Source organism: Acartia tonsa, chromosome 8 (assembly GCF_053477335.1).
Source record: "Acartia tonsa isolate MP-2025a chromosome 8, ASM5347733v1, whole genome shotgun sequence".
NCBI lineage: Eukaryota > Metazoa > Arthropoda > Copepoda > Calanoida > Acartiidae > Acartia > Acartia tonsa.
This window is the reverse complement of record NC_137267.1, coordinates 50,911,313-50,926,602: the sequence shown is the minus strand read 5'-3', so window position 1 is coordinate 50,926,602 and position 15,290 is coordinate 50,911,313.

Here is a 15,290-nt window from a genome sequence, read left to right as displayed (position 1 = left end):
GTTTTAATGTGTATATGTGAGTGTTTCAGTGAGTATGTGTATTTGTTTGTGTGTGTTTGTGTGTGTGTGTGTGTGTGTGTGCGTTTGTGTGGGAGAGAAGGAATCTTTTTTCTCGTATTCATTCGAATCCGGGGGATAGGAACCGGTTCTCATCCATACGGAAAAAACTATGTCTAGCATCGTATTATATCCTGCTTTCTACAAATATAAAGATGTACAATCATAAGATTAAAACCAGTTTTTTAGCCCGTACCTTTGGCACCTCGGGGCTAAAAAACTGATTTTAATCTTATAATTGTACATGCTATATCCACGGAAAGCCGTTTATGATACGATGCAAGAAATAACTATTATTTTACACTATCATTGTTTTTAAATTTTTGATCTATCTATCCATATCTGATCTATCTACAATATATGTATCTATTATTAGAAGCGAAAATACACTATATAATTCGAAATGTCCGTCCGTCTGAGACAGAAAGGAGGAAACGTGATTTTCTCGGCTCCTATAAAGAATAGAGAGCTGAAATTTTCAGGGATTAAGTTTGTTACCGTTCTTCATATTTTCACCAAGTTTCATTAAGATTCGTCAATTGGTTGAGGTGCTAGATCGAATCCTACATTTTTAAGTTTTCGTGATTTTCTCAACTCCTATTCAAGATAGACGGCAGAAATTTTCAGGGATTGAATACATTCATATTCTGCATACTTTTATCAAGTTTGATCAAGATTTGTCTATTGGTTGGGGTGCTAGTTCGATTCTTAGATTTTTAAGTTTTTATGTTTTCTTTACTCCTATTCAAACAGACGGCTGATATTTATAGGGATTATATAAGTTTACAAATTACATATCCCCACAAAGTTTCATTAAGATTTGCTTATTGGTTGAGGTGCTAGATCGATTCTTAGATTTTCAAGTTATAAATCTTAACAGGTTTCGTGATTTTTTTAGTTTAACGTTTTTTTATGAAACTGCAACGTAGTTCATTTTCGCCAGATATCCATCATTCTATCGATTACTTTAGAAAGAGTACATGTGGTGAATGATAATAGCCATAAACCAAACCAATATATATAATATATATATGAAGCTTCCAAGAAAAGAACGGATAGAAGTTTGAGAAATTGCCTAAACAACCCTTGATACATATGTATAATAATATTCCATTAAAAAATCAAATACTAAAAATACTTTTAGAACAAAAAATCTTACTTCTAATTTTAATGAGAAAGATTGTTCATTTCCTTATTTTTAGGCAAAGGCCTCATTTCAGGACCTATAGGAAGCTTTCAAAAAGTGCAAACCAGAATTAGATACCTTAATTGTAGAATATATGACAAAGATTAAACCCCAAATAAATCTTAATGCTTGTTCTATAATAATTCTCCAAAAAATGCACCTTGTGCATCTTACGCGCACCTAAACTTTTTTGCGTAAATTACGCGCAACGACGCATTTGTGCGTGTTTTTGCGTATTTGCGTGAAAATGATCACTTTTGTTAATGTGTGGGTATGTGTTGCACATGTGTGCATGTTTGTACACATGTGTTGTAATGTTATCACATGTACACTTGTGTATGTACATGAGCACTTTTTGGTAGCAAAGCTACTCTATAATTCACTTTGTCTGTCCGTCCGTCAATCAGTCCGTAAAGTTCTGGGGGAATGTGATTTTCTTAGCTGTCATTCATATTTTTTTAAAGATTATCAATAATAATGAGCATCCAGTATGTAATATACTTTAGCCGTCAAAATATAAATATAAAATACGTGAAAAAAGGTTTCGCGATTCTTGATTGTTACAAATGATCTTTAAACCACCATGTTTTCCAACTATGATTTTTTTTGTGCTTTGTTATTTATGGAAGTTGTCATCCTTGTTAGATAGTAACGCACATGAAAGTACATTTATATTATGTGTACACTTTTGTGTATGTGTGTGTACTGCTTATTATTGTACGTCTGTCCTGTGTGTACTGCTATAGTACTGTACTTCTGTTTGTGTATTTCCGTTGTGTACACTTTTGTACTTGTGTCTGTATGTTGTGAGTTCGATATATTTTTACTTGGATGTTGCAACAAATTTTCATGTACCCTAATAAAGTGATAGTCGCAGCTGGCTAAAATACGATACCCCCCATCCAAACCTTTTACTCAATCTCCTCCCCTTCTACTGGATGAGCGAACTAACCAAATAAAAGAGGTTCCTGTTGGCAACCTAAATTAACGATAAATTTTCCCCTGTCAATATATCCAAGTACTAGCGGCTACGCCCCTAGAGGCCTCTAGGGGCACTTGAGGAGGAGAGAGTCGAATTTGATAATTCAATTTCTTATTTTAGATTTTAAAAGAAAAAGTTAAAAAAAAATTTACGTTTGACGTTTATTTTTCGTTGAACTCTCTTTCTAAAATTGGGAAATTTTTAAAAAATTTAATTTCTCTGGGGAGGGTGGTGGTACCCTCCCCCAAAATAGTTATAAACCTTCCCGGGACATATGAGAATCTACCCTGTTAAGGAGAACCCGATCGGTTCAGCGGTTAGCGAGATCCTTCGGTACAAACATACAAACACACAAACACACAGACAAACATCCTGTTACTTTATTATAAGGATATTATATTCATTGTGTTGTGTTAGTTAGTTAGTTTCAAGAAATAATTTTGTGTAAAATCATAACCGCAAAAAAACCTAATCTATCCTTATAATCAAATAGTAAAAGTATCTCTGTGTGTCTGTCTGTACCCAAGGATTCTGCTAACCGCTGAACCGATATGATTCAGGGTAACTTCTCATAGGCCATGGCAAGGTTTATAACTATTTTGGGGGAGGGTTTTTAAACTAAACTTAAAAATGGGAGATGGTTGACTTTTTTCTTTTAAAATTTAAAATAAAAAATTAGCAAAATGCAAAATATTACAATTTGCTGTTAAATAATGGAATGATTCTTAAAATTTGGCGGGAATGTATGAATTCCGACAATTTTGCGTTTGAACCATATGTTCAGTGCGTAATACGCAAACGCATGCGTATTTTTAAAAGCGAAGCTTTTCTATAATTAGGGTCGGTCCGTCCGTACGTCCGTAACGGATAGCTTTTTTTTTGTTAATTTAGGCATGTTAGAATTGTCCTATCGATTTCAAACTTTGCATGGTGATTCCTTTAGTAGTTATGTACAATTTAGAAAGCGTAGCAACTCTATAATCATTACCAAAATGTTCGTACGTCAATTTTAAACGTATTGATTTTTTTTACTTTTTTTCACAAAAAAATGTTATGTGATCTAATCATCCGATTGATCTAATTTTTGGTATATTAATTCCTGGGACAAAAAAGTATAATAATATAAGCGAAGCAACTCTATAATCAAGTCTTAAAATGTAAGTATGTCCATAAACATTATCCTGTATCAAGCAGTTTTTCAACAAATTTACTTACAATTTTGCTTCGACTCTTATTCTTTTATATTCTGATTATTCTGTTCTGACACTATATAAATGTTAATGTTCGTTTGATTAAGTTTTCTCTCTAACTTTACTATTGTTCGTTTGCAGATTTAAGATATGTTTCAGAAAATAACATCCCAATCTTTATATGTCTTTTTTTGAGCCCTCTCCATAATTTAAAAAAAAAGTAAATTAATAAAAGGGGGCCTAACCCTGCAGCTACACCCCACATACTTCAGATATTTCAGCGAAAAAAAAGGAAATTACTCAAAATCTGCACTCATAAAACACACTTCTTTCCAGCCTAGACAAGTAATTTAAAAACCTGAAACCTAAAAAGTTAATATAAAAGTTTCAAGTCTTAAAGTTGTACTTCCGCTTCAGAGTTTGTTGTTGTTTAACTAATTATAATTAGACAACAAGGACAATTGTTTCCATATGTTCATATCAATTATTTCACATGTTATGTCAATTAATAAATTATGAAGAACTCTTGGTGTTGCAACGTTTTCTTATTGCTGAATTTAATGTATTTTGCTAATTTTGCAACAATTTTTAAAAGCGAAGCTTTTTTGTAATTAGGGTTGGTCCGTACGTCCGTCCGTCACAGAGAGAAAGCTCTTTTCGTTAATTTAAACAGGTTAGAATTGTCCTATCGATACAAAACTTTGTATGGTGATTCCTGTAGTAGTTAGGTACGATTTAGAAATCGTAGCAACTCTATAACTGTTACCAGAATGTCCGTACGTTCATTTTAAACATGTTGATTTTTTTTACTTTTTAACAACAAATTTTTATGTGATCTAATCATCCGATTTATCAGATTTTTGGTATATTAATTCTTGGGACAATAAAGTATGATTTTATAAGCAAAGCAATTCTATAATCAAGTCCTAAAGATGTAGGTATGTCCATAAACATTATACTGTATCAAGCAGTTTTTCAACTAATTTTCTTACAATATTGCTTCGACTCTTATACATTTTTAAATAGACTTAGAAAACACTGACCAAGTTTTACGTACGTTTGTTTTACTGTGTTATTTGAGAGCTTCGCTTTATGGATGTTGTCATCCTTGTTTTTCCAAAAATCTAATGAGTTTTCACAATAACATGGTTTGTTTGCTTTTCTCGACGCAAAAATGTACTATTTTCTTCACGCTCTATTAGTTTTTCGTTATAAGTATTTTATCAGAAATCCATCGAAATTACATTACAGTCAAAATTAAGTTTTTAATATAATAACTAAAGGCAACGCAATTATTATTACATGGATCTTACTCTCATCATGTACTCACAGTGCGTATGAAAGTGCTTTGACTTTTGTGTCAGAACCTAAATTGGGAAATAGTGCATTTCATTATCCTTGGTTAGGTAACTTAATTTCACTTTTCAATAAAATCTAAAATGCAGCCTTATTTGAGAAAATTAGATTTGAAAATTTCAAGTTCAATTTTCATCCACTAGGAGTTACCGCATAATCATGACAAGAAAAGCAAAGATTATTTATTTAAAATTTTGAACAAGTTTGCTTTTATAAAGTTCTTCATAAAACCACTCCTGAAGTGAAATAATTAATGTCTTTTTTATCAGTTGCTTTGCTAAGGTCACGGAAATTCAGCCTTATAAATAATAAATCATATATAGAGAGATTTTATGACAGACTTTATAAAAGCAAAGTTGTAAATGAAATGCACTATGTCCCAATTTAGGTCCTGACACAAAAGTCAAAGCACCTTCATACGCACTGTGGTACTATAATAAAGTGAAACTCGTAGCTGGCTAATATCCCTATACTAATGGCGTACATAAGATAATTAATTGGGAGTTGATCAGACGTTGTCTTATCCCTTTAGATCCCTGTTCAGAGGATACCTTTCTTTGAAAAAGGTTACATCGTGTTAAATTTCTAAAGAACCCAGGAGGGGTCTAAAGGGATAAGACTAAGGCCGATAAATTGATGTTCATCCCCAATGATGTTACATAAAATTATCGCATCTGTTGATTAGAATTTGTAATTGAAAGATATGGACACTCAACTAAATGAACCGACTAATTAAAAGTTATTATAAGTCCCCAAAGGAAGCGGGACAAAGTGTCTAAAAAATCAGCCATGTGCATGACATCATGAAAATGAGTGATCATCCATCTCTTTTGTAGGGGTTTTCTTTTTCACTTCTCCTCTAATCTCCCTCATTTTTATGACGTCACGTGGTTGATTTTTGAGACATTTTGTCCCGCTACCCCCAAAGTTGCTAAGCCAACGAAAAAGAAAACGTTATTATAAAACTTTGGGTACTAGTGTAATAAACAGCCCATTGTCCCCTTCCTCCCTGGTAGAAACACTCATTTAATCCAAATAATTCCTGGTAATGGTTGACAGTAATTCAGAGAATATAATCAAAATAAATCATATCAATTTATGACAAATATACCTTTACGACAAATGTTTTTATGACAAATGTAATTTATGACAAATGTTTTTATGACAAATGTAATTTATGACAAATGTTTTTATGACAAATGGAAGCTAGTAAAAGTGGCGGCACAGATTATGACGTCAAAAAAATTAACCAATGTCATAATATGTGCCGCCATTTTTACTAGCTTCTGACAAACATACCTTTATGACAAATGTATTTATGACAAATATATTTATTACTGAGCCATTTACGTCACTCCATGAAGCAAGAAGGAACCATTTATACTTTTATTTCTCAGTATTGTTCTTTTCTTACTTCCTATACTGAGAAGGAAAATTGTTGGATGAAACACCCTTGGGACATAGTTCAGCTTGTTCTATAAAGTTTAGGTTCAAAATATGCATTCTCACATAAACGACTCTTTAAATAGTGGATGTAAATATTCTTTTTTTCTCCCCCAGGTAGTCATTTTTTTCCCCGATATAATTTTTTTCTCCGGTATCATGTTTTAGTAAAAAGAAATGTTCTATCGGTTTCAAACCTTTTCCATCTGATAGATCTTCCCGACTATGGAAAAACTGTCAGACCGATTTTTTAAATTCAATCTGTGAAAAAAGATATTCAAGTTTGACGTTTTTGTTTTGAAAATATTATTTTACATGTATTGACGCCATCTTGGATTATGATAATTTTTTTTTTTAGAAGATTTTTTTTCTAAAATTTTCTTAAATTAAATTTTTACTATGAAAAAAAAACTTTAAACTTTAATTGACCAATAATTTAATGATTTTTCTTTTTAATTTGGAAGATTTTTTTATTTTAATGTTCAATAAAAACACAACAGTGAAAAAAATGAAAAAAAATTCATTCCTAATTTCTAAACAAAAAACTGGATTACCCCATTTATACATCCTCATATAAAAGAGTAACAGGAAGCTGGGATCTTAAAGGATAAGATAATGGCTGATAAATTGATGTACATACCCAATGATGATAAACAAAATAACCCTTTTTGTAGATTACAATTAGCGGTTGAAACGGTTAGACACTCAACTAAATGAACCAACCAATCAAAATTCAATAAAAGTCCCCAAGGTTCTTAATCAAACAAATGAGAAAACGCTATTATAAAACTTTTGTGACTAGTATAATAAACAGTCCAATGTCCCCAAAACAGGATGTCTAGCTGTGTATCAATGTGTTTGTTTGTACTGCTGGATCAATATGGTTTTTTTTCAAACTAAAATCGAAAGTAGATGTTCGATTTCTACTTCCCTTTCCCTCTTCCTTCAAGTGCCTCTAGAGACTGCTAGTAATCTATTATAGTGATTCTTAAAATCAACTTTATACAGTGTGTTTTTTTTATGAGAACTTTTTTGAAAGCAATTTTACCCCACTTATAGTTATCAGAATTTAATGATTAATGGCTTATTTTCTTTGTTTTTATAACCATTTATAGAACATCAAAAAAATATTTCAGTTTTTATTAAAAAAGTAGAGTAAAATAAAAAATTCAAACCTAGGTGTCAACAACTAAAAATGGTTTTGGCGCATTTTTCTCATACTCAAATCTTCTACCCTTTGCAAGAATGGCTGCAAAACGCTTCAAAGTTGAGATACAGAGTTAAAAACTGATACAGATACTTTTGGGGACATGTACTAGAACATATTAAAGTTCATAAAGGCCATATCTCAACCAGGGAGGGAGTACTGGCCCCCCAAAGTGGACTACTGAAAATCCAATTTTTTTCTTGCAAAGGGTAGAAGATTTGAGCTTAAGAAAAATGCGCTAAAACCTTTTTTAGATGTTGACACCTAAGTTTTGAATTTTTGATTTAACTTTACTTTATAAATAAAAACTGAAATATTTTTTTGATGTTCTAAAAATGGTTATAAAAAACGAAGAAAATAAGCCGTTAATCATTAAATTCTGATAACTATAAGTGGGGTAATATTGATTTCAAAAAGTTCTCATAAAAAAAAACACACACTGTATCTTTAAATTAAAAGAAGTCTTTACTATGGATGTGTTAGTACTTGTTTTTTTTAGATCCCTTTCGTAATATAAAGTTATTTTCCTTGTTTTATCCGAGTGTGTGTAGCAGCGCAGCTACTCTTTACAGATTTCTCTATGTTCTACTGACCAACTGTCACGCATAAATTATAAAGAATATTGTCTATATTCTAAATTTTGCAGTTTCTACTCAGTGTAGATTCTACAGTATCTACTCAGTCTAGATTCTACAGTATCTACTCAGTCTAGATTCTACAGTATCTACTCAGTCTACATAGATTCTACAGTATCTACTCAGTCTAGATTCTACAGTATTTACTCAGTCTATATTCTGCAGTATCTACTCAGTCTAGATTCTACAGTATCTACTCAGTCTAGATTCTACAGTATCTACTCAGTCTACATAGATTCTACAGTATCTACTCAGTCTAGATTCTACAGTATTTACTCAGTCTATATTCTGCAGTATCTACTCAGTCTAGATTCTACAGTATCTACTCAGTCTAGATTCTACAGTATCTACTCAGTCTAGATTCTACAGTATCTTCTCAGTCTAGATTCTACAGTATCTACTCAGTCTAGATTCTACAATATCTACCCAGTCTAGATTCTACAGTATCTACTCAGTCTAGATTCTGCAGTATCTACTTAGTCTAGATTCTACAGTATCTACTCAGTCTAGATTCTACAGTATCTACTCAGTGTAGATTCTACAGTATCTACTCAGTCTAGATTCTATAGTATCTACTCAGTTTAGATTGTACAGTATCTAATCAGTCTAGATTCTACAGTATCTACTCAGTCTACATAGATTCTACAGTATCTACTCAGTCTAGATTATACAGTATCTACTCAGTCTAGATTCTACACTATCTACTAAGTACACCCATAAACTAAATTAGCATTCTCCTATTTGCCTTATTTTCTTGAAGTGTCATAGGGGTATCGACACCCCAATTAAAAATTGTTTAAAAATATTTATTGAAAATATCTATATTAATTCTTACTACAGATAAAATTGTCCCTGTTATTCATTTAATTGTTTGTAAGTTTTGCTCTGTAACAAGACAAACCCCAAACTGTCCCAGTTTTGAGCAAGACGATTCCAGTTACGTCATATACGTTTCGGGAAAGAAAAAGGGAAGGGGGTAAGAAAATCTCTTCAAAAGATATGGGAGAAAAGGGAAGAGATATTCTTCCCCCCTTCCCTTTTTATATGACGTCACAGGATTTGTCTTGCTCAAAACTGGGACAGTTTGGGGTTTGTCTGTAACAAACAAAAATGAAGAAAAAAAATATTTTCACAATGATGGCTTTTGTTGCGTGCACATGAATTTGCATGGTAGATAATCGCAACGCTTTAGAAAATTGTTAACCCCGAATAAACCAAAATATGGAGGAGTGTGAGCTCTAATAGCGGGTGTAATACATACATTTAGAGGGGTATTTTTAAAAGCGAAGCTTTTCTATAATTAGGGTCGGTCTGTCCGTACGTCCATTTTAAACATGTTGATTTTTTTCTTTTTTAACAACAAATTCTTATGTGATCTAATTATCCGATTGATCTGATTTTTGGTATATTGATTCCTGGGACAACAAAGTACAATATTATAAGCGAAGGAACTCTATAACCAAGTCCTAAAAATATAAGTATGTCCATAAACATTATCTTGTATCAAGCTGTATTTGATCAACTTTGTTTACAATTTTGCTTCGACTCTTATATATTTTTATTCTGATTATTCAGTTCTGACACTATATAAGTGTTAATGTCCGTTTGTTTTTCCGTTCTAGTGCTTCGCTTTTATGGATGTTGTCATCCTTGTTTTATCGTCAAGGGGGTTGTATGTAGGGGGGATGTAAGCCATTAAGGGCGGAGGGACAGACATTTAGTAAGGTGAAAACTGTCAAGTATCGTATTATAGACAGCTTTCTGCAGATATTAAAATAAAAAATTATAAGGTTAAAACCCACGTTGTTATCCCCAAGGGGCCGAAGGGCAGGGCTAAGAAAACTGGTATTAATTTCATTAAATGTATTTTAATATTCGTGAAACATGTCTGTCATAAGATGCTATATTTTTAGCATGGCTGATACCTGGTTTTAATCCAGCGGAAACTAATCGTCTTAGAAACCACACTAGAAACAACTATTCTACGTCATTATATAAGTTATATTAAACTCGAATTTTCCCTCTTAACCAAACAAGATAAAGTATAGAACTGAAAACCTTAAATTTTTTTTAGAAAATTGAAGAAAAAAACTTATCACCAACTTGAATTGTACAATTGTCCAGTTTGGACAAAACTGAAATAATACCTTTGAAAAGAAAATGTATCAAAAATGCCAATATCATTATTTCTGTCCAAATATTTATTAGTAATTTTTTACTAAATTACATTAATAATGTTTTAATCCATTGTGAATGGCCGAAGCCAGTCGTTCTGGCTTTTGGTAAATTATTAAAAAGGGCATTTATTTCAATAATATATCTGGATAATTTCTGAAATCATGCAATTTTACTAAAAGCCAGAAAAACTTTTGGGCCTTTCAAAAGTTACAATTTTATTTCAGGCAAGCCAGGCAAAATCTTCTACCTGGATTCTATTCTATACCTTATCTTCTTTGCTCTTACCAAGATACATTTTTGATCAGTGTAACAAAAGTTTGAAAGGAAAGTTAAATTAATTCTGATTTTTATCTTTGCACGGAATTCTCGATACTGAAATTTTCTATCAATTGCATTTACTACAAAGCTTAGATTCTACACCTCTACGATCTTGAAAACGACAGGGTAGATTTATTCTATAAAAGATTGTAAAAATTACATCACCCCATAATTTTTTTCCTCTAAGGGTATATTTTACCAAAAGGCTGGAAGGCTTGAAGAAAGAATCATTAACTTCAAGCTGGAGCCACCAAAAGCTAGACCATGTCCAAGATACCTTTGCCTGGAGCCACCCTCATTTACTATAAACCGCAGCCGCAAATTTGTATTCATGTATCCACGTTGCTACATCCCCTACCCTCCTTAATTAGGTAACGTTATTTTAGCCAGCTACAAGTTTCACTATATTAAAGGACATGATAATTTATGATACAAGACCCAAGTATGATAAATATATAGCTTCACTAAACTAAAGAGCGTTAATTTATCTAATAACTTTTAAAACCTAAACTTTGTCCAGAAGATATGTTTATATTTATTATTTTTGTCTTCAAGTTTATATTTTTTCTTGACCTGCAGCAGACTTTTGCAATTTCTATTTTATAAAAAGATTTATTTGATCAAATTACTAAACTTTTTGGACAAATTTTAAAAGAATATAGTTAGATACTTCAAAAGATACGGAGCTCGTAATTTTAGCCAGCTACAAGTTTCACTTTATTAGACGACATGATTGGCATTGCTAATCTGGTGTAAGATCTAGGTAATAGCAAATCCATAATTATATTGGTCAAATAAGAGAATAATTTGAAAAATTCAAATATTCTTCTAAATTAAATTTGATAGCATAATAATTTCATGAAAAATTAAATCAGATGAACAAGAGAAAATTCATAGTGTTCTTTTTAAAAGCGAAGCTTTTCTATAACTATGTTCGGTCGGTCCGTCCGTACGTCCATCCGCCTTTCGTTATTTTAGACATGTTAGAATTGTCCTATCGAATTTAAACTTTGCATGATGATTCATGTAGTAGTTAGGTACGACTTAGAAAGCGCAGCAACTCTATAATCGTTACCAGAACGTCCGTACGTCCATTTTAAACATGTTGATTTTTAAAACTTTTTTAACAACAATTTGTTATGTGATGCAATCATCCGATTGATCTAATTTTTAAAGTGCTATTAAAGTCCTATTATAATAAGGTACAATATTGTAAGCGAAGCATCTCAATAATCAAGTCCTAAAAATATCAGTATATCCTTAAACAGAATTCTGTATTTAAGAAGTTATGCAACTTAATTTCACCTATAATTTTGTCAAACTATTATATTTATATTTTGTACATTCAACTCTGTTACTCTACAAGACTTAATGTTCGTCTGTCATACCGTATCATCCTTGTTATGGCGTATGGTAACTAAGTTGGCACATTCCTGCACACGTGTTTTTTTTTGCATAGCTTTTTGTAGAGCATTTAAATGAAATTTTTTCGCTAATTTGAATTTTTTGCTTGATATCTTGACAGACACAAATTGCGTTTGTAGAATTTTAACTTTTTTCATACATAAATTCTAAAAGTGCTAAAAAGAACACATAGAATTTTGTACACAAAAAAAGAAATATGAATTTTTAAACATTTCAACAATATGAATTACAGAATAAATTTCAAGTTTTAAATCTTTTCGACACATTACAATCTTTCCCGATTTTGTATTACTTTTGCGGAACATGCATCCAGTGACGTCATATTTTTCTTTCCCGAAAAAGAGAAGGGGGAAAGAAAATCTCTTCAAAAGAGATGGGAAATACCCCCTTTTCTCCCATCTCTTTTTTTCTTCCCCCCTTCCCTTTTTCGGGAAAGAAAAATATAACGTAACTGGAATCATGTTCCGCAAAAAATCGGAAAAGATTGTAATGTGTCAATCTTTTCCAGTATGGCTTCAAACCGCTGGATTACAACCGATTCTCAGCAATGATGAAAATCATGTTTAGCATCGGTGGGTGTCCCAAAGTGTAGTGGTTAGTGCACTACGCTGTGGTTGGGAGAAACCGAGTTCAAGTCCCCACATAGACTTTGCACTTGGTTGTCAAATGCTGTCGCAATTTGTCAAATTATGATCACTCAACCTTCCCTGAGATGCCCTAAGGTTGTATGAAGGGAGATTTGTAGGAAGTTAGGATTCTACCAATCAAGCAACTTTAACCATGCTTTCCCTCGTCCATGCTCCTCGTATGAGAGTGCCATTAATCAGGGTGGCTTAATATGGAACACCTGCCAAAACTCTGGGCCAGGGTGATGTAATAATTGAGTAGCTTCCACGAGAATTGCGGGTCAGCTTGTAATGTAACATAAAATACAATCAGCTGTTTGCGAAGCTTACCAATCTAAGATTGGCCAAAAGATTCTTACTTCCAGTCTCCATGTGCAGTCCTAACTTCAGAGAATCAAGGCTACAACAACAACAACAATGTTTAGCATCGTATTAGAGACAATTTTCCATGAATATTAAAATAAAATCATGAAATTAATACCAATTTTGTAAGCCTAGTCCATAGGCCACTCGGAGCTATCAAAAATTGTTTAAATCTTTTAATTCGTATTCTATAGCTGCAGTAAGCTGTCGTCTATAATACGATGCGATAAATAACTAATTAAGGAAGATGAATTTAATTAAAATAATTTAATTGATTTAAGGAAAATATCTTTAAACTATTATTTTTAGTAGTAAATTTAAAGAGAAATTTAAAAAATTAAGTTATTTAAAAATCTAAAAAAAGAAATTTTAAAAGACAAGAACATAAAGTTTAAAAGTAGTGTAGCTTTCAAAGTAAATCTGATTAAATAAAGTAACATTATAGAGTAAAACACTAGAGAAGGAAGGCAGGGGCGTCCAAGCTTTTTTTTTTTGGGGGGGGGGTAAAATGGCAAATTTGTTTTCCCCCCCAAAAAAAAACTTTTACCCAAGGGGTAAAATTTGCTTGGGGGGGGGGGGGTAATTACCCCCCTGAAATCTGTTGGCAAAGGTAAATTTTGTTTACCCCCCCCAAAAAAAATTTACCCCCGGTGAAAATTTGCTTGGGGGGGGGGGGGTAATTCCTGAAATCTGTTGGCAGGGGCAAATTTTTTTTACCCCCCCCAAAAAATTTTTACCCCGGGGGTAAAATTTGCTTGGGGGGGGGGAGGAGGTAATTACCACTTTACCCCCCCCCCTCTTGGACGTCTATGAAGGAAGGGGTTAAATAATTGTAGGTCCCCGCACTGAGATCATTGTGCCGACTTTCAATGGGGTCTTTAAAGATCAACCAAAAGCGTTGGGATATTAACACAGCCAAGTCGCTGCAAAAGAGCAAAAAGCTATTTGCTAGCAGACAAAAAAGGATCCTGGTAGTTGTCTGGTTATACACATCTATATCTATAGATTTATTCATCAAATATAAACAAACTAGCGGCTTTGCCCCAAGAGGTGATAAAAAAAAATTAAGGCGAAATTCGCAAAAGGACCAATAAAATGGGGGAGGGAGATTTTTTTTTTTTTTTTTTTTTTTTGGGGGGGGGGGGTTGTCCCAAATCCCAAGAAAAAAGCTTAAAACCACCACAGAAACAATAGGTATATACCCTGAAGAGCAGAATCCGATCGGTTTAGTGGTTACGAAGATCTTAAGGGACAGACGGACAGATATCAAGCTACTTTGTAGATATTGAGTTTCGTTACTTTAAGAAGGTATAAAATTTTTCAAAATTTACAAAAAAAAAAAATTTAATAGGATTATAACAAAAAAATACTATTTGCATCTTTGCACCAGGGGAATTTTAAATTTTCCATTCACTCAAGTCCTAGTACGTCATAAAAGTATTTAAATATAAAATTTGTGTCAGATTTTCTTGTAAAGAACATATTTTTCAATCACGTTTTAATTTTCTTTTCACTAAATATTTAGGTAAATAGATATGTAATGAAAGCCAGGGAGGGAGGTAACATTGGTCTGTTTATTAAACTAGTCCCCAAAGTTTTCAGTAACGTTTTATTATTTGTTGGCTTAAAACATTTTGGGACTTGAATTTCTATTGGTTGGTTTTTTAAGTTGAGTGTTCAACCAAACGTTTTAACCAATAATTTCACTCTACAGAAGGGGTAATTTTGTGTATCCTCATTAGGGATGAACATCAATTTATCATCCATTGTCTTTTCCCTTTAGGTCCCTTAATGAAAGTTGTGGAGCCGAAGCAACATTGGAAAAAAATCAGCATGTTTTAAATGAACTGTAAACGACTGTAGAGTTTATATGATTTTTAAATCCTTCTTAAATGTTATTTTAATCATCATGCAAATTTTGATATGAATAGGATAATTCTAACATCTTTAAATTAACAAAAAGAATTAACAATTTTTGAGACTTGTATTGAATTTTGATTGTTTGGTTCATTAAGTTGAGTGTCAAAACGTTTTAGACACTAATTGTAAATCTACAGAAGAGATAATTTTGCGTATCATCATTGGGGATGTACTCAATTTATCGACCATTTTCTTACCTTTAGATCCCTGAAAAAATCTTCCACTAATGTTTAATATAAAATAAAACGATTATTTTATGGAACATTTATTATACTTTAGAAAAAACATATAATTTTGTTGTACAATTATAAATTTAGATTAAACATATACATATTTCATTCTTTGGTTTCTTATAAACTTTTTTATTACAATATTTGACAATAAGAAGCATGAATAATAAAAAG